This window comes from Somniosus microcephalus, unplaced genomic scaffold (assembly GCF_052327205.1).
Source record: "Somniosus microcephalus isolate GS21.2 unplaced genomic scaffold, FLI_Smic_1.0 unresolved_chr1, whole genome shotgun sequence".
Classification (NCBI taxonomy): domain Eukaryota; kingdom Metazoa; phylum Chordata; class Chondrichthyes; order Squaliformes; family Somniosidae; genus Somniosus; species Somniosus microcephalus.
Genome location: NW_028225179.1, coordinates 469,501 through 487,610, shown reverse-complemented (window position 1 = coordinate 487,610; position 18,110 = coordinate 469,501). Strand labels below are relative to the sequence as shown.

Here is an 18,110-nt window from a genome sequence, read left to right as displayed (position 1 = left end):
AATGTTAGATTGTACTTGGAAGAAGTTGAGTTTGAATCTGACAATTCTGAAATTGGGAGCTTTTAATGATTTCTGTTTTTCACATAACTATATAATGATGTGATCATTCAAGGCAAATTAAAAGATGCTGCTATTTACTGAACACAACTGAATAATTCTACAAGGATGCTATTGCAGTCTTCCTCAGTATTAACTACACCCTCCAATTTAGTGTCATCAGCAAATTTTGAAATTGTGCTTCTGATTCCCAAGTCCAAATCATTCATGTAAATGGTGAACAACAGTGGTCCCAGCACCAATCCCCGTGGAACACCAATTCCCACCTTCCGCCCGTCTGTAATTCTGAGGGAAACTTACGAGGCCTCGTTGTTTGCATGTCCCGCTCATGAGGCTGTAAAAGGGTTTAATAATTCGGCAACAATTCTTATAAAGGTGGAAGGAGGTGAAAAATGCCACCAGCGTTGCCTAAAACACAAAGACAGAGAAGTTCACTTCATCAGCGCCTTGGCACAGGACTCAATATCCACCCCCTCCACCATTGATGTACTGTGTCCACAGTAAGTACGATCTACAGGCTGACCAAGGTCAGGCCGTGTGGAGTCAAGGTCCAGGTATCAGAATGGGTAGAAAGATGGCTCCAAAACAGAAATCAGAGGGTGGAAGTTAAGGGGAGTTTCTCGGACTAGCAGAAAGTGAGAACTGGTGTCCCACACGGATCCGTGCTGGGACCACTGGTGTTCACTATCATTTGGACTCAGAAACTGGAGGCATGTTGTTGGAATTTACAGATTACACCAAGTGTCTTCACACTGTGCAAATGATCCATTGTGCTAAGTGCGATAGAATTTGAACAGACCTAGCAGCTCAAAACTGGGTACCCATAAGGTGCTGTGGGCCATCAGCAGCATTCATCCATCCATAGGGGAGGGCCCCATAGGCATGAGCATTAATCCTCCTCTGGGGAAGGCCCATCGGCCCAAGCATTCTATTCAAGAAAGGAGGGAGAGCAAAAACGGAACTACAGTCCAGTTAGCCTGACATCAGTCGTGGGGAAAATGCTGGAATCCATTACTGGGGAAGTGGTAACAGGGCACTTAGGCAGAGTGAACATGGTTTTATGAAAGGGAAATCGTGTTTAACAAATGTTTTAGGTTTTTTAAGGATGTAACTGGCAGGGTAGATAAAGGCGAACCAGTGGATGTAGTATATTTGGATTTGCGAAAGGCATTCGATAATGTGCCACATAAAAGGTTGCTAAGCAAGATAAGGGCTCGTGGGATTGAGGGTAATGTATTAGTTTGGAGAGAGGATTGGTTGACTGACAGAAAACAGAGAGTAGGAATAAACAGGTCAATTTCTGATTGGCAGGCTGTAACTCGTGGGGTGCCGCAAGGATGCTTGGGCCTCAGCTATTTATAATCTATATCAATGATTAGATGAAGGGACCAAGTGCAATGTATTCAGGTTTGTTGACAATACAAAGCTAGGTGGGAAAGTCAGCTGAGAGGAGGACACAAGCAGCCTGCAAAGGGATGTAGACAGGTTAGGTGAGGGGGCAATAAGATGGCAGATGGAGTATAATGTGGAGAATTGTGAGGTTATTCACTTTGATAGGAAAACAGAATTTTTTTAAATATTGAGGAACTATTAAATGTTGGTGTTCAGAGAGATTTTGGTGTCCTCGTACAGGAAACACAGAATGTTAGCATGCAGGTACAGCAGACAATTAGGAAGGCAAATGGCATGTTGGCTTTTACTGCAAGGGGGATGGAGTACAAGAGTAAGGACGTCTTACTACAATTGTACAGGGCCTTGGTGAGACCACACCTGGAGAACTGTGCACAGTTTTGGTCTTATCTGAGGAAGGACATACTTGCCTTAGAGGCGGTGCAACAAAGGTTCACTAGATTGATCCCTGGGATGAGAGATTGAGTAGATTGTGCCGATACTCTCTGGCATTTAGAAGAATGAGAGGTGATCTCATTGAAACATAAGATTCTGAGGGGGATTGACAGGGTAGATGCTGAGAGGTTGTTTCCCCAGACTGGAGAGTCTAGAACTAGGGGGCATAGTCTCAGGATAAGGCGTCGGCCATTTAAGGATGAGGAGAAATTTCTTCACTCAGGGTTCTGAATCTTTGGAATTCTCTACCCCAAATGGCTGTGGATGCTGAGTCGTTGAGTATATTCAAGGCTAAAATAGATAGATTTTTGGACTCTAGGGGAATCAAGGAATATAGGGATTGGGTGGGAAACTGGAGTTGAGCTCGAAGATCATCCACGATCTTATTGAATGGCAGAGCAGGCTCGAGGGGCCGTATGGCCAACTCCTGCTCCTAATTTGTATATTCTTATCGGGGACTTCAGTTATGTGGAGAGAAACATAGAAACATAGAAGATAGGAGCAGGAGTAGGCCATTTGGCCCCTCGAGCCTACTCCAGCATTCAATGCGATCATGGCTGATCATCCAAATTCAGTACCCGGTCCCTGCTTTCTCCCCTAACCCCTTGATCCCTTTAGCCTTAAGAAATATATCCAACTCCTTCTTGAATATATTTAATGAATTGGCCTCTACTGCCTCCTGTGGTAGAGAATTCCACAGGTTCACCACTCTCTGGGTGAAGAAATTCCTCCTCATTTCTGTCCTAAATGGTCTACCCCTTATCCTTAGACTGTGACCCCTGGTTCTGGACTCCCCGACCATCGGGAACATCCTTCCTGCATCTAGTCTCTCCAGTCCTGTCAGAATTTTATAAGTTTCAATGAGATCCCCTCTCATTCTTCTAAACTCCAATGAGTACACGCCCAATTGACCCAATCTCTCCTCATACATCATTCCTGCCATCCCAGGTATCAGTCTGGTGAATCTTCGCTGCACTCCCTCCATGGCAAGAACATCCTTCCTCAGAAAAGGCGACCAAAACTGCACACAATACTCAAGGTGTGGTCTCACCAAGGCCCTGTACAACTGCAGCAAGACATCCTTGTTCCTGTATTCAAACCCTCTCGCTACGAAGGCCAACATACCATTTGCCTTCTTAACCGCCTGCTGCACCTGCATGCTTACCTTCAGCGACTGGTGCACAAGGACACCCAGGTCTCGTTGCACTTCCCCTTCTCCCAATCTATTGCCAGTTAGATAATAATCTGCCTTCCTGTTTTTTGCCACCAAAGTGGATAACCTCACATTTATCCACATTATACTGCATCTGCCATGCTTCTGCCCAATCACCCAACCTGTCCAAATCATCCTGGAGTTTCTCAGCATCCTCCTCACAGCACATACGCCCACCCAGCTTTGTGTCGTCTGCAAATTTGGAGATATTATATCTAGTTCCCTTGTCTAGATCATGAATATATATTGTAAATAACTGGGGTGCTAGCACCGATTCCTGCGGTACCCCACTAGCCACTGCCTTCCACTCAGAAAAAGACCTGTTTATTCCAACTCTTTGCTTCCTGTCTGCCAACCAGTTTTCTATCCAAGTCAATACCTTACCCCCAATCCCATGTGCTTTAACTTTGCATGCTAGTCTCTTATGCGGGACCTTATCGAAAGCCTTCTGAAAGTCCAAATGCACCTCATCCACTGGTTCTCCCTTATCTATTCTACCAGTTGCATCCTCAAAAAATTCCAGTAGATTATTCAAGCATGATTTACCTTTTGCAAATCCATATTGACTTTGTCCGATCCTGTCACTGTTTTCCAAGTGCTCTGCTATTACATCTTTGATAATGGACTCTAGCATTTTCCCCACTACCGATGTCAGGCTTACCGGTCTATAATTCCCCATTTTTTCTCTACCACCTTTTTTAACTAGTGGGGTTACATTAGCTACTCTCCAATCCATGGGAACTATTCCAGAGTCTATAGAATTTTGGAAGATGACCAGCAATGCATCTACTATTTCTAGGGCCACTACCTTAAGTACCCTAGGATGTAGATTATCAGGCCCTGGGGATTTATCGGCCTTCAATCCCATCAATTTCCCTAACACCATTTCCCTACAAATACTGATTTCATTCAGTTCCTCCCTCTCATTAGACCCTATGTTCCCTGACATCTCTGGGAGTTTATTTGTGTCCTCCTTTGTGAAGACAGAACCAAAGTATGTATTTAATTGGTCTGCCATGTCTTTGTTCCCCATTATAAATTCCCCTGATTCTGACTGCAAGGGAGCTATGCTTGACTTTACCAATCTTTTTCTCTTCACATATCTATAGAAGCTTTTACAGTCAGTTTTTATGTTCCCTGAAAGCTTACCCTCATACTCTATTTTTCCCCTCTTAATTAATCCCTTTGTCCTCCTTTGCTGAATCCTAAACTGCTCCCAAACCTCAGGTTTGCTGCTTTTTCTGGCCAATTTATATGTCCTCTCCTTGGATCTTATGCTATCCCTAATTTCCCTTGTTAGCCAATGTTGAGTCACCTTTTTTGTTTTATTTTTATGCCAAACAGGGATGAACAATTTCTCTAGTTCATCCACGCGATCTTTAAATGTTTGCCTTTCCCATTAGCCCTTTAAGTAATATTCCCCAATCCATCCTAGCCAACTCGCACCTCATACCATCATAGTTTCCTTTATTTAAATTCAGTACCCAAGTCTCTGAATCAACTACTTCACTCTCCATCTTAATGAAGAATTCTATCATATTATGATCGCTCCTCCCCAAGGGGCCACGCACAACAAGATTGCTAATTAATCATTTCTCATTAAATAATACCCAGTCTAAGGTGGTTCAATCCCCAGGCCTGGATAAAATATATCCTAGACTGTTAAGAGAAGTAAGAGAGGAAATAGCAGAGGCTCTGACCATCATTTTCCAATCCTCTCTGGCTACAGGTGTGGTGCCGGAGAACTGCAGGACTGCTAACATGGTACCATTGATTAAAAAGGGAGAAAGGGATAGACTGAGTAATTACAGGCCAGTCAGCCTAACCTCGGTGGTGGGAAAATTATTGGGAAAAATTTTGAGGGACAGATAAATCTCCATTTAGATTAATCAGGGACAGACAGCATGGATTTGTTAAGGGAAGGTCATGTCTGACTAACTTGATTGCATTTTTTGAGGAGGTCGATGAGGGTAGTGCATTTGATGTTGTCTATATGGATTTTAGCAAGGCTTTTGATAACGTCCCACATGACAGACTGGTCATAAAAGTAAAAGCCCATGGGACCCAATGCAAAGTGACAAGATGGATCCAAAATTGGCTCAGAGGCAAGAAACAAAGGGTAATGGTCAAAGGGTGTTTTTGTGACTGGAAGGCTGTTTCCAGTGGGGTTCCACAGGGCTCAGTACTGGGTCCTTTGCTTTTTGTGGTGTAAATCAATGATTTGGACTTGAATGTAGGAAGTATGATTAAGAAGTTTGCAGATGATGCAAAAGTTGGCCGTGTGGTTGATAATGAAGAAGAAAGCTGCAGACTGCAGGAAGATATCAATGGACTGGTCAGGTGGGCAGAACAGTGGCAAATGGAATTCAATCCGGAGAAGTGTGAGGTAATGCATTTGGGGAGGGCTAACAAGGCAAGGGAATACACTATAAATGGTAGGACACTGAGAAGATCAGAGGGACCTTGGAGTACATGGCCACATATCCCTGAAGGTAGCAGGACAGGTAGATAAGGAGATTAAGAAGGCACACGGGATACTTGTCTTTATTAGCCGAGGCATAGAATATAAGAGCAGGGAGGTTATGCTTGACCTGTATAAAACACTAGTTAGGATGCAGCTAAAATACTGCGTGCAGTTCTGGTCACATTACAGGAAGGATGTAATTGCACTAGAGGGGTTGCAGAGGAGATTTACGAGGGTGTTGCTTGGTCTGGGGAATTTTAGCTATGAGGAAAGATTGGATAGGCTGGGGTTGTTTTCTTTGCAACAGAGGAGGCTGAGGGGAGACCTAATTGAGGTGTACATAATTATGAGGGGCCTAGATAGAGTGGATAGGAAGGACCTATATCCCTTAGCAGGGAGGTCAATAACCAGGGGGCACAGAGTTAAAGTAATTGTTCGGAAGTTCAGCGGGGATTTGAGGAGAAATTCTTTCACCCAGAGAGTGGTGGGGGTCTGGAACTCACTGCCTGAAAGGGTGGTAGAGGCGGAGACCCTCATCACATTTAAAAAGTACTTGGATATTCACTTGAAGTGCCGTAACCTACAAATGGCCTCCTTCTGTGCTGTAAATTTCTATGATTCTATGATTCATTGATCATCCCATTCCCAAGCTGCCTCTGTGTTAACACCTCAGACAAGTTTTCCCATGTAGGGTGACTCCCTCAACCTATTCTCCCGGTTACAGAACCAGTTTGTCTCTCAGGAATGCCCAAGCCTCTGTTGTCTGTGCACCAACTCACTCGGGACCTCACATGTTGCAACAAGTCTGCTGCCTGAGCAGTTTGCAGTGTTATTAGGTCTGTGGGTCTCTTAGCAACCAGCTCCTATATCTAGGCAAAGGGCTCATCTCCTGACTTTGGGTGTTATCATTCCAAACTTCAGCATTCTGTCTTTTAGCTTCAATCTGTCTGTGTCCACCCAGTGACAACACTGAGCTCCTCCCTCCAACCACTGACACTCGCCCTCTTGCTGAGAAAGACTTGCATTTATATAGCGCCTTTCACAACCTCAGGATGTCCCAGAGTGCTTTACAGCCAATGAAGTACTTCTGAAGTGCAGTCACTGTTGTAATGTAGGAAATGCGGCAGCCAATTGGCGCACAGCAAGCTCCCAAAAACAGCAATGTGACAATGACCAGATAATCTATTTCAGTGATGTTGATTGAGGGATAAATATTGCCCCAGGACACCGGGGAGAACTCCCCTGTTCTTCTTCAATGTAGTGCCATGGGATCTTTTACATCCACCTGAAAGAGCAGACGGGGGCCTCGGTTTAACATCTCATCCGAAAGACGGCACCGCTGACAGCGCAGCACTCTCTCAGTACTGGAGTGTCAGCCTAGATTTTTATGCTCAAGTCTCTGGACTGGGACTTGAACCCACGACCTTCTGACTCAGAAGTGAGAGTGCTGCCCACATTTTTTTCTTTTTTTTTCTTATGCTTTATTGAACATTAAGAACATTTACAACATCTTGATCATTTCATTGTATGATACAAATCAATTCCACCGCCCTGCACAGCCATTCCGCCACCACATTTTAACATCAAAACCTGAAGTTTAATTTATCACCTGTAACATATATTAATCGATTGTACTTTAAAAATTGGTTGTAAAATACTGTCCTTAAATTCCTTTCTGAATAAAACATCCACAGAGCCTTATAATGGTCTTTTAGTTTATATTTAAAATACTATTTTAGATTGATTCTCCTCCCCTTAAAAAACAGAGCATTCCTTCTTTGCACAATCACGAATCTAGCCAAACTGAACATTAAATTAATTGCCGCTCCGCTAGACTCTGGCAGACTCTCCTGCAATCCCCATCTCAAAATTGAGTCCCACGGGATTCCCATTCTCGCTCTTCGGTCCCCACCCAGCAAAAAAGCTTCACACAACTGTCGAACATAGTACTTAAAGTCATTTAACTGCGGACATAACACCAGTAAATGGGAACAGAGTCTCATCCTGTGTCCCACACATTGGGCAAGTTGCCGCCTCCACTCGCCCAATCTTGCACAAGACCGTCATGGTAAAAATCCAGTTATGAGCCAATTTGAAATCCAGTTCAATCCATTCTGGGCATTTAAAATTCGCCCACACTCCCTTCCAAATCCTGTTGAAGTCCAGCTGTGGGTATATACTCTGCCAAAACTGCTGACCAGCAGGTGTCTTGAATCTCCATTCTCTGAATACCTCATAGAAATCTCGAGTATTACAGTTGTCAAATTGGACTAGCTCTCCCCCTTTCTCCAGTACAAAGCTTGGAAAAGCAGGATGCATTTTACTTCCTTTGGAGATTTCCGCATTTATTTCTTCCATCCAATCCTGTGGCATTGCCCTCACAATCTTCTCATACATGATTCCTATTGCTTTTCCTTCTACCTCCTGATCCTCCTCCCACACCATGTCCCTCACTATCACTTCTGGCAACCAACCTGGAATCACCTCGTATAATACATCTTTCACCGATATAATCCCAGCTTTTATAAAAGCTTGATTAAATAAAACCTCTCCTTCGATGTTGACCCACCTGTTCAAAAATAAGGGCTGTTCTAAAAATTCCTCAGCCCCCTTGGGCATAAACTGCACACTTTTTAAAAATTGAGCCCAAGTCTCTACAACCCCCTTATAAAACCTAGGGAGAAGCTTAATCGATTTCAAAAACATATTATTGTATTCCATATACAATATCCCCTGCCCTCCTATCCCACTTTGTTTTAAAAAATGCTCAAAACAACTCTTCCAAAAACTTGAATTTGACTTCTGAAGAAATCTCTTCACCCATTTGATTCTAAAGGATTTTTTCTTCAAATCAATATCTGGGAAGTTGAGTCCTCCCTGATTTCTCCGTCCAATGATGGTATTGTAAGCCACCAAGGCTGGTTTCCCTTCCCATAAAAACCTCACACAAGCCTCTCGGATGGACTTTTCTGCCCACTCAGGAATATCCTCCACCGTCAATAAGTACCATAGCTTAGATAGCAGGAGGGCAGACACCACTGTCGCTCTTCCTTGCACTTTCAACCACCTTCTTTCCCATCTTCCCAAAATCTTTTTAATTTTCATAACCTTCGGTTCCCAATTTAATCGATCCACTTCTTCCCTGTCTTTCTTGCACCCCATATACACCCCCAGAACTTCCAAAACCTCCACCACCTTAAAGGGACATTCCCCCAACCATTCCCCCCTACCCCTCCCTGCAACCAGGCATTGGGACTTACTATAATTCACTCTGGCACCTGAAGCTCTACAATATTCCTCCACTACCTCCATAGCTTTCCTCACTGACTCCCCATTTCTCAATGTTAAGGTTGTGTCATCTGCATATTGGTGTATCACCGAAACCAGCCCGGAACTGGGTACCACAATCCCAAATACCCCTTGTTTCTTTCGCATCATGTAACCTAATGATTCTGCTACCAATGTGTACAGCAGTGGGGACAGGGGACAACCCTGTCTCACTGATCTCTGTATCGGAAACTACTTAGATAAAAAACCATTACATTTAACACAGCTAAATATGTTTGAATAAAAAATCCTTATCCACTGAATGAAATTTTCCTTGAAACCAAATGCTTCCAAAACCTTCAATAAAAACTCATGAGAGACCCTATCAAAGGCTTTCTCTTGATCTATCTTTAACACATAAGCCTCCCTCCCACTCTCTTCCATGAGTTCTATCGCATCTCGGATTGAGACCACAGAGTCTGTGATGTCCCGGCCTATGACTCCATAGGACTGAGAGGGCCAAACTATCTCCGGTAACACCTCCTTCAAACGATTTGCCATAACCCTCGCCAAGATCTTATAATCCACATTTAATAGTGTGATGGGCCTCCAATTCTTCAGATCCCGTCTATCCCCTTTATTTTTATAAGCTAAGCTTATGATACCTCCCCTCATAGATGGGGCCAGGCTTCCCTCAATTTTAATTTCCTTAAAAACTTCTAAGAGCAATGGACTTAAAATTTCAAAAAATTCCTTATAAAATTCTACACTTAGTCCATCGGACCCTGGGCTTTTCCCCCCCTTCATTCCACTTATTGCTATTTTTATTTCCGCTAATCCTACTTCTTTATCACAGATGCTTCTCTCATCCTCCTTGATGTGCCAAATAACTGCCCGAATCCGTGAAGTTAAGCTTAAGACTGAAGCCTTTTATTAAATAAGAATCATGGCAGAGTTAACAGAGTTCATCATCGACCGAGCCCTTGGTAGAACATACCAGAAGAGGGGCGGGGCCAGGGAGGAGCATTAGTGGTTCCCCCTGGTGGAACATTCCAGACATTACAAGTACAAGTACAAATATCAGAACACAGTTATTTCATCACATTCACCCCCTGCTATAGATTCAGTCTGTCAGGAGGTCTGATAATCCTCTGGGAACGACGTAACCCTTGCTGAGGCTCCTCCTGGAGTACTAACTCCGGTTCATTCGAATTCCCAGAATCATCAGTATTTTCCACACTGAGGGTTTGTATCTCTGAAGGTCCAATACCACGATTGAAAACTCTACTCTCAGAGTCGAACTCTTTTCGAGCTCCAGCAGGTGCAAGATCTTTAATAGAGACCGTATCCTCTCGCCCATCTGAATATTGAATATACGCATACTGGGGATTAGCATGGAGGAGTTGTACTTCCTCCACCAGTGGATCAGTCTTGTGGCCTCTCACATGTCTGCGCAACAACACAGGGCCTGTGGTCGTCAACCATGTGGGTAACGATATTCCATTAGTAGCTTTTCTTGGAAAACTAAACATCCTTTCATGAGGGGTGGCATTCGTCGCTGTACACAAAAGAGACCTTATGGAATGCAGCACGTCTGGCAGGACATCCTGCCAGCGAGAGGTTGGCAGGCCTCGTGACTTCAGAGACAGTACGATAGCCTTCCACACTGTCGCATTTTCTTTCTCGACCTGCCCATTACCACGAGGGTTATAGCTGGTAGTTCTACTCATTGCAATCCCCTTCGATAGCAAAAACTGTTGTAATTCTTCGCTCATAAAGGAAGAACCCCTATCACTATGTATATAGTTAGGCATGCCGAACAAGGAAAACAGTTGGCAGAGGCATTTAATTACAACAGCACTAGTCACATACAGACAGGGGATAACAAAAGGGAACCGAGAGTACTCGTCTATAATATTAAGAAAATAGACATTACGGTCGCTCGATGGAAGGGGACCTTTAAAATCGAGACTCAAACGCTCAAATGGTCGAGTTGCTTTAATAAGATTAGCTGGCTCGGACAGCTTATAGAAGCGGGGTTTGCATTCAGCACAAACATGACAGGTTCTGGTCATTGTCCGGACCTCCTCAATAGAGTAGGGTAGATTGTGGGACTTAATGAAGTGGTTCATTCTGGTAACCCCAGGGTGGCAGAGTGCGTCGTGGAGACTTTGAAGCTTATCTGTACCTAGACTAACACATACTCCTCGTGACAAAGCACCCGATGGCTCATTAAATACTCCAGGCCTGTACTGAATATCATAGTCATATGTTGACAGTTCTATTCGCCATCTTAAAATCTTATCATTTTTGATCTTGCCTCTCTGCTTAGTGTTGAACATAAAGGCCACAGATCGCTGGTCAGTAATGAGCGTAAAACGTTGGCCAGCGAGATAATGTCTCCAATACCTGACTGCTTCAATAATTGCCTGTGCCTCCTTTTCCACTGAAGAATGTCGAACTTCTGGTTCTTGCAATGTACGAGAGAAGAAAGCTACTGGTCTACCAGCTTGGTTAAGAGTTGCTGCCAACGCAAAATCAGATGCATCACTTTCCACTTGAAATGGGATCTTCTCATCCACGGCACATACCACTGCCTTCTCAATGTCCCGTTTGATATTAAGGAAAGCCTCCTGAGCTTCCGCCGATAGCGGAAAAGACGTCGACTTAATAAGAGGTCGGACTTTATCTGAGTAGCTAGTCACCCACTGGGCATAGTACGAGAAGAATCCCAGACACCTTAAAGCTTTTACAGTGTGAGGTAAAGGTAATTCCTTAAGTGGGCGTAATCTTTCAGGGTCTGGCCCGATTACCCCATTCTCCACAACGCAACCAAGAATACATAAACGTGTAGTATTGAAGGTACACTTGTTTTCATTGTAGGTCAGGTTTAACCTCTTTGCAGTCTCTAGGAACTTCACGAGATTTTGATCATGCTCCCGTTGGTCACGCCCACAGATAGTAACATTGTCCAGGTACGGGAATGTTGCTTCCAATGCGTATTCATCCACCATACGATCCATCTCCCGTTGGAAGACGGATACCCCATTCGTCACTCCAAAGGGCACCCGAAGGAATTGGTACAGGCGCCCATTAGCTTCGAAGGCCGTATAAGGTCGGTCTTCTATTTTGATGGGGAGTTGATGGTAGGCAGACTTTAAATCAATGGTGGAGAACACGCGGTACTGAGCTATCTGGTTCACCATCTCAGAAATACGAGGCAAAGGATAGGCATCTAATTGAGTAAACAAGTTTATAGTCTGGCTATAATCGACCACAAGTCCTTTCTTCTCATTAGTTTTAACCACCACCACCTGGGCATGCCACGGGCTATTACTGTGTTCGATGATTCCCTCCCGTTGAAGCCTTTCCACTTCCTCTTTTATAAATGTTTTATCTTCTGAACTATACCGTCGACTCTTAGTCGCTAGAGGTCTACAATAAGGAGCAAGGTTCGCAAACAAAGAAGGCGGACTTACGTTTAAAGTAGAAAGGCCGCGGAGGCTGAGATCCACCATACTTAAGGGTAACGCTCTCATGCTGACACTGGAAGTCCAAGCCTAATATTAAGTTCACACACAACTGAGGTAATATGAGGAGTTTAAAGTCCTTATACTCCGTATCCTTAATGGTCAATGTGACTTTACAATATCCAGTTACCTCCGAAGTAAGGGATTTGGACGCCATCACAATTTCACTTCGAGTAGGATACACCTTCAATGAACAGGAGTTAACAAGGTTGGGGTGTATAAAACTTTCAGTACTGCCACAGTCTATCAAACACCCAGTAGGACGACCATTAATCTTAATGTCCATCATAGATTTTGACAAGGAACACGGTATGGTCTGGTCAACCGTAGCCGAGGCTAGAGTAAAACGATAGGCGGCAGCAGAGAAGACATCGGGTACAGGATTACCCTTACACACTTTACTAAAATGTCCCCGTTTCTTACATTTAAAACAGGTAGCCTCTCTGGCTGGGCAACTTTGCCTGGGGTGTTTAGATTGGCCACAAAAATTACACTTAGACCCATGGGGCACAGCCGCAACAATAGGATTAAGTGGGGGCTCCATTGGTGTTATGGATGCATCCATACTCGGAACACACGTGGCTGAGAGAGATGCATGGGCTGATGCATACACTTCTGAATTCTTCTGGGCTACATCCAACGATTGAGCAGCAGCGACAACCGTTTTTAAAACTAACGAGTCGTTCTTGAGGAGTCTCTGTCTAATATAATTAGATCGGAGGCCAGATATGAAAGAATCGCAGATGGCTTCTTCCTGATACACTATGGCAGAGACAGCCTTGTAGTTTCAACCCTTAGCCAAAGCCTTAAGGTCCTGCAGGAAATCGTCCAGAGATTCCTCAGGTAATTGCCTGCGAGTAGACAGGAGATACCTGGCGTATACTTCATTAACCGACTTAAGGTACTGGGCTTTAAGAGCTGCGAGGGCCTCTTCATATGTAGTAATATCTTCAATTATAGAGTAAGTTTGATGACTTACCAAGTTGGTTAGAAGACCCAACTTGTTAACCGTTGGATCGGTCGATGATGCGATGAAGTGTTCAAAACATCGGAGCCAATGCATAAATTTCTTCGACGCATCTGCCGAATGGGGATCGATATCCAGATGCTCTGGTTTCAAAAATCGATCCATCTTCCAAAAGTTGTTATTTAATAAAATTGATGTGCCAAATAACTGCCCGAATCCGTGAAGTTAAGCTTAAGACTGAAGCCTTTTATTAAATAAGAATCATGGCAGAGTTAACAGAGTTCATCATCGACCGAGCCCTTGGTAGAACAGACCAGAAGAGGGGCGGGGCCAGGGAGGAGCATTAGTGCGATAGCAAAATACTGCAGATGTTGGAAATCCGAAATAACAACAGAAAATGCTGGAAAAACTCAGCAAGTCAGGCAACATCCGTGGAGAGAAATTTGAGTTGACGTTTCGGGTTTGACCCTTCTTCAAAACTGGAGAGAAAAGGAACTAGATCGAAGGCAGGGCTGCGATCGGACAAAAGAATTAAAGAACCAAAAGAAGTAAAAGAGATTAGAAGCTAGGAGCATTAGTGGTTCCCCCCGGTGGAACATTCCAGACATTACAAGTACAAGTACAAATATCAGAACACAGTTATTTCATCACACTCCTTTAAACCCTTTTCAATAAAAGCAGTAACCTTCTCCATCTCCAAATTGGAAATGTCTTCTTTTGTATATAGCTCTTGATAAAAGCTGCTAGCTGCCTCCAAAATCTCCTCACTTTCATGAATGATCTTCTCCCCAACCTTCAACTCCTCAATTAATGATAATCTCTGTCGCAGCTTCTCTTGCTCTAGAAAATATCTAGTGCATCTTTCGCCCTCCAATGCATCTCTAGCCTTTGCATGGAGAATGGCCCCCTTGCATTTTTCAGCTTGCAATAATTCCCACTCTTCCTTTAGCACCTGGAACTTAGTCTCAGCTCCCTTATCCCCTCCGTCAACTGCTTTACAGACATCCGTAAACCTTTTGTTTATATTCTCTTCTCAATGCCGGTTAGCTGCCGCCCTCTTTTTCCCATAACGTACCAAAAAAACTTTTACCTCATATTTGAAATTGTCCCACCAAACTCTTCTTTCTTTCAAGAACAAAAGTTCCTTCTGAGCATTCTTTATTATATTTATAATCCCTTCTTTATAAGCCCTTTCCTTCAGGTATTGATTGTTTAAAATCCACACCCCTGAACCGATCTTAACTCTGCTGTTCCTAATTCTAAGAACCAAAGCCGAGTGATCACTAAAAAATACTTTTTAATAAAAAATCTCCATCACCTCCGAACTTAACCCTTCCCGCATTAACACAAAATCTATTCGGCTCTGTTTTAAAACATCACCCACCCAACCTGCTCTGGAGAACTCCCTTTTTATGGGGTTCCGGTCCCTCCATAAGTCTCTCAAATTTAAATTTGTCATCATTTTTATAATCATCCCTCTGGAGTTATCCTCTTTAAAGGTCATCTGGGCTGAAATGTCCATCCAAGATAAAAATACATTAAAATCCCCCACTATACAAGGATTTTCCACCTCTGCCACTTCAGTGAATAACCCCCGAAAAAACTCACGACGCTTGCAATGGTCGTTCGGTGCATAGATATTAAAAAGATCACAATTAAATCCCTCCAATTTTACCCTTAGCCGTAAAAATCTCCCCTCAGCATCCTTGTCCACCAAGGCAACATTCTCTTCTATGGGCGGACTCACCAAAAGAGCCACCCCTCTACGGTTATTGTTTGCACAACTTGCAAACACTTCTCCCTTCCAAACCTTCTGAACTCTTTCTAGAATATCTTCATCCCAAAAGGTTTCTTGCAGACACAACAAGTCCGTGCCTTTAAAACCCTGCAACAACTGCTGCAATTTCTTCTCACCCCTCAGTCCGTTCACATTGATCGAGACCAATGTAATCATGGCTCCAAAGAAGGGAAGTATGCCCAATAATCTCCCCATCATTTAATCTCTGGCTCTTCCCTCCTCTCATGCTCCTTCTCAACTTTCCGGCCAGCTGTTGCTTTTTCCTGCAGCCTCCGGCTCTTTTTCCCCTCCTGTTTGACCCCTCCTTGCTGTTTCAGCCTCTTCCTTGCCTTAACTTTGGACCCAGGAGCTGCCCTTTCTCCCTCCTTCTGCCCCTCACTAACCTTTCCCTTTCCACATGATGCCACCCCATCCCCGACTTCCATGTCTCTGTCCCCCTCTAATTCCTCACACTCAAGCTCTTCTGCAACCCCTTGTACCTGCTCCCTGTCAGATACATAATCCTGCTCCCCATCAGATACTTCATCTCCCATAGAGAGTCTTCCTGCTATCGCAGTTTCTCCCACTGTGCCGCCCCCTTCGACCACGTCTCTACTTCTGACCCTTGCACCTTGTTCCCTCACTCCATGGGACAATGGCGCACCTAAATTGTTCCCTTCTGATGTCTCTATCCCGCCGATCCCATTCTGCTGTCCCTTTAAGGCTCCTGCCTCTTGCACCCTCTCCCCGCCCTGCCCCCTCCCGCTCACCAAAATATCCGACTCCCCACCTTTCCCCAGAGCACTCACTTCCACCACACACCCCGCTCCTGCCTCCTCTCCCCCCGCAGACACCAGACTCCGCAGGGGGAGCCGAACTGCACTAAGGCTCGAGTCTGCACTCGACCCTTGCTGCCCGCTGCTGTCTTTGTTCCCCTCCATAGCACTCGCCGTGTTTTCCGCCATCTCCATCTCGATCTCCGCCAACCTCTGCCTCTTCCTGTGCTCCTTTTTCCTTCATTTTACCGGCTGTGTCCTCCAACTGCACCGCACCTCCAGCCGTTCCACACTCCTCTCCTGCTCCTTCTCCCATCTCATCACTCATTTCGCTCCCTTCTGCCACACACTCACAGCGGGTGGGGCCTTTACGACACACCCCACAGCTCTCCGCCTTGCAGCTCCGAGCGATATGTCCCGCCTCACCGCAATTGTAACAATACAAATCAGGACAGTTTCTCATGAGATGGTCATGTCCCAGACAATAGTAACACACCTTTACTTGGTTGTCGTGCAGCACACGAAAGTACTTTACTCCTTCCAGTGTCTCGAACTTCACACTGTAAGGCAAAGACCTCACCCCCTCTGGGAACCGCACCTTTACATACCGGGTTCCGTCTGCTACCCGTGTTCCTGGATAGTACCTCCTCTTTATTTCAGAACAGATTTTAAAGTCCCACGACTCCAACTTTTTGCTCAGCACTTCGTCCTCGATGTACACAGGCAAGTTCAAAAATGAAACCACCACCTCCTCTGAATATAGCAGAGTCACCTCCAAAAATTTCTCCCCAACTTTCAGACTGAGCAGCAGTTTTTCCACCTGCTCACGGCCACTGACCGTCACCTCAAATCCCACATTCGGTTTTGGTCGGCAGGCAAAACAGCTTCCCTCACCACAGTCCTCATGAACCGCCTGGATTATATCCCAGGCTCGAATCTTCTTATCTTCACATTGCACCACCACCGTATTTTCTTTACCAAACCTCCTGAGGTCCCGGCCCAAATCTTTGCGCCTTTTTTTCCCCTTCCCACCACAGTTTCTTCCCTAATAAAATTCCTCTCGGGAATATTGTCCTCTGAGGGGCCCGGCACTCCGGACCCCTCAGCAGCCATCTGGCTGTTTTTTGTGGGCCAAAAAGGCCCTAAAACCTGAAAACAACACCCCAAAACCCTCCACCAACTTTTTACAAAACTTCCTCCAACACCCAGCTGCAATTAGGCAACCAGTCACACCTGGCTCACTCCTAGCCCCTCCCACCTAGAGAGTGCTACCCACTGAGCTAAAGTGCCTGGAGCTAAGCCAGCTGGGATACTTGACATAGATTACATCGGATATACGGCACAGAAACAGGCCATTCGGCCCAACCAGTCCATGCCGGTGTTTATGCTCCACTCGAGCCTCCTCCCGTCTTTCCTCATCTAAATCTATCAGCATAACCCTCGATTCCCTTCTCCCTCATATGCTTGTCTAGCCTCCCCTTAAATGCATCGATACTATTCACTTCAACCACTCCCTGTGGCAGCGAGTTCCACATTCTCACCACTCTCTGGGTAAAGAAGTTTCTTCTGAATCCCTATTGGATTTCTTGGTGACTATCTTATATTGAGGCCTCTAGTTATGCTCTTCCCCACAAGTGGAAACATTCTCTCTGTATCCACTCTATCAACATTTTTCATAATTTTAAAGACCTCTATTAGGTCACCCCTCAGCCTTCTTATTTCAAGAGAAAAGAGACCCAGCCTGTTCATCCTTTCCTGATATGTATACCCTCGCATTTCTGGTATCATCCTTGTAAATCTTCTCTGCACCCTCTCCAGTGCCTCTATATCCTTTTTATAATATGGCGACCAGAACTGTACGCTTTACTCTAAGTGTGGTCTAACCAAGGTTCGATACAGGTTTAGCATAACTTCACTACTTTTCAATTTTATCCCTCTAGAAATAAACCCTAGTGCTTGGTTTGCTTTTTTTATGGCCTTGCTAACCTGTGTCGCAACTTTTAGTGATTTGTGTATTTGTACTCCGAGATCCCTTTGCTCCTCTACCCCACCTAGACTCGCACCCTCCAAGTGATAAGTGACCTCCCCATTCTTCCTACAAAAATGTAATACCTCACATTTATCTGTTCAGCCTTGATCACTCTGCAAAAACTCTGAAATCTTTAATAATGAAATCAGGGAGTCAAAAAGCTCAGGTGAGGCAGTTTAAAAAGA

The 18,110-nt window shown here is 44.6% G+C and overlaps 1 pseudogene; it reads left to right on the top strand.

Moving 5' to 3' along the window:
* The window catches only part of LOC147093063 (uncharacterized), a 73,211-nt pseudogene that overhangs the window by 38,477 nt on the left and 16,624 nt on the right, over positions 1-18,110 (top strand).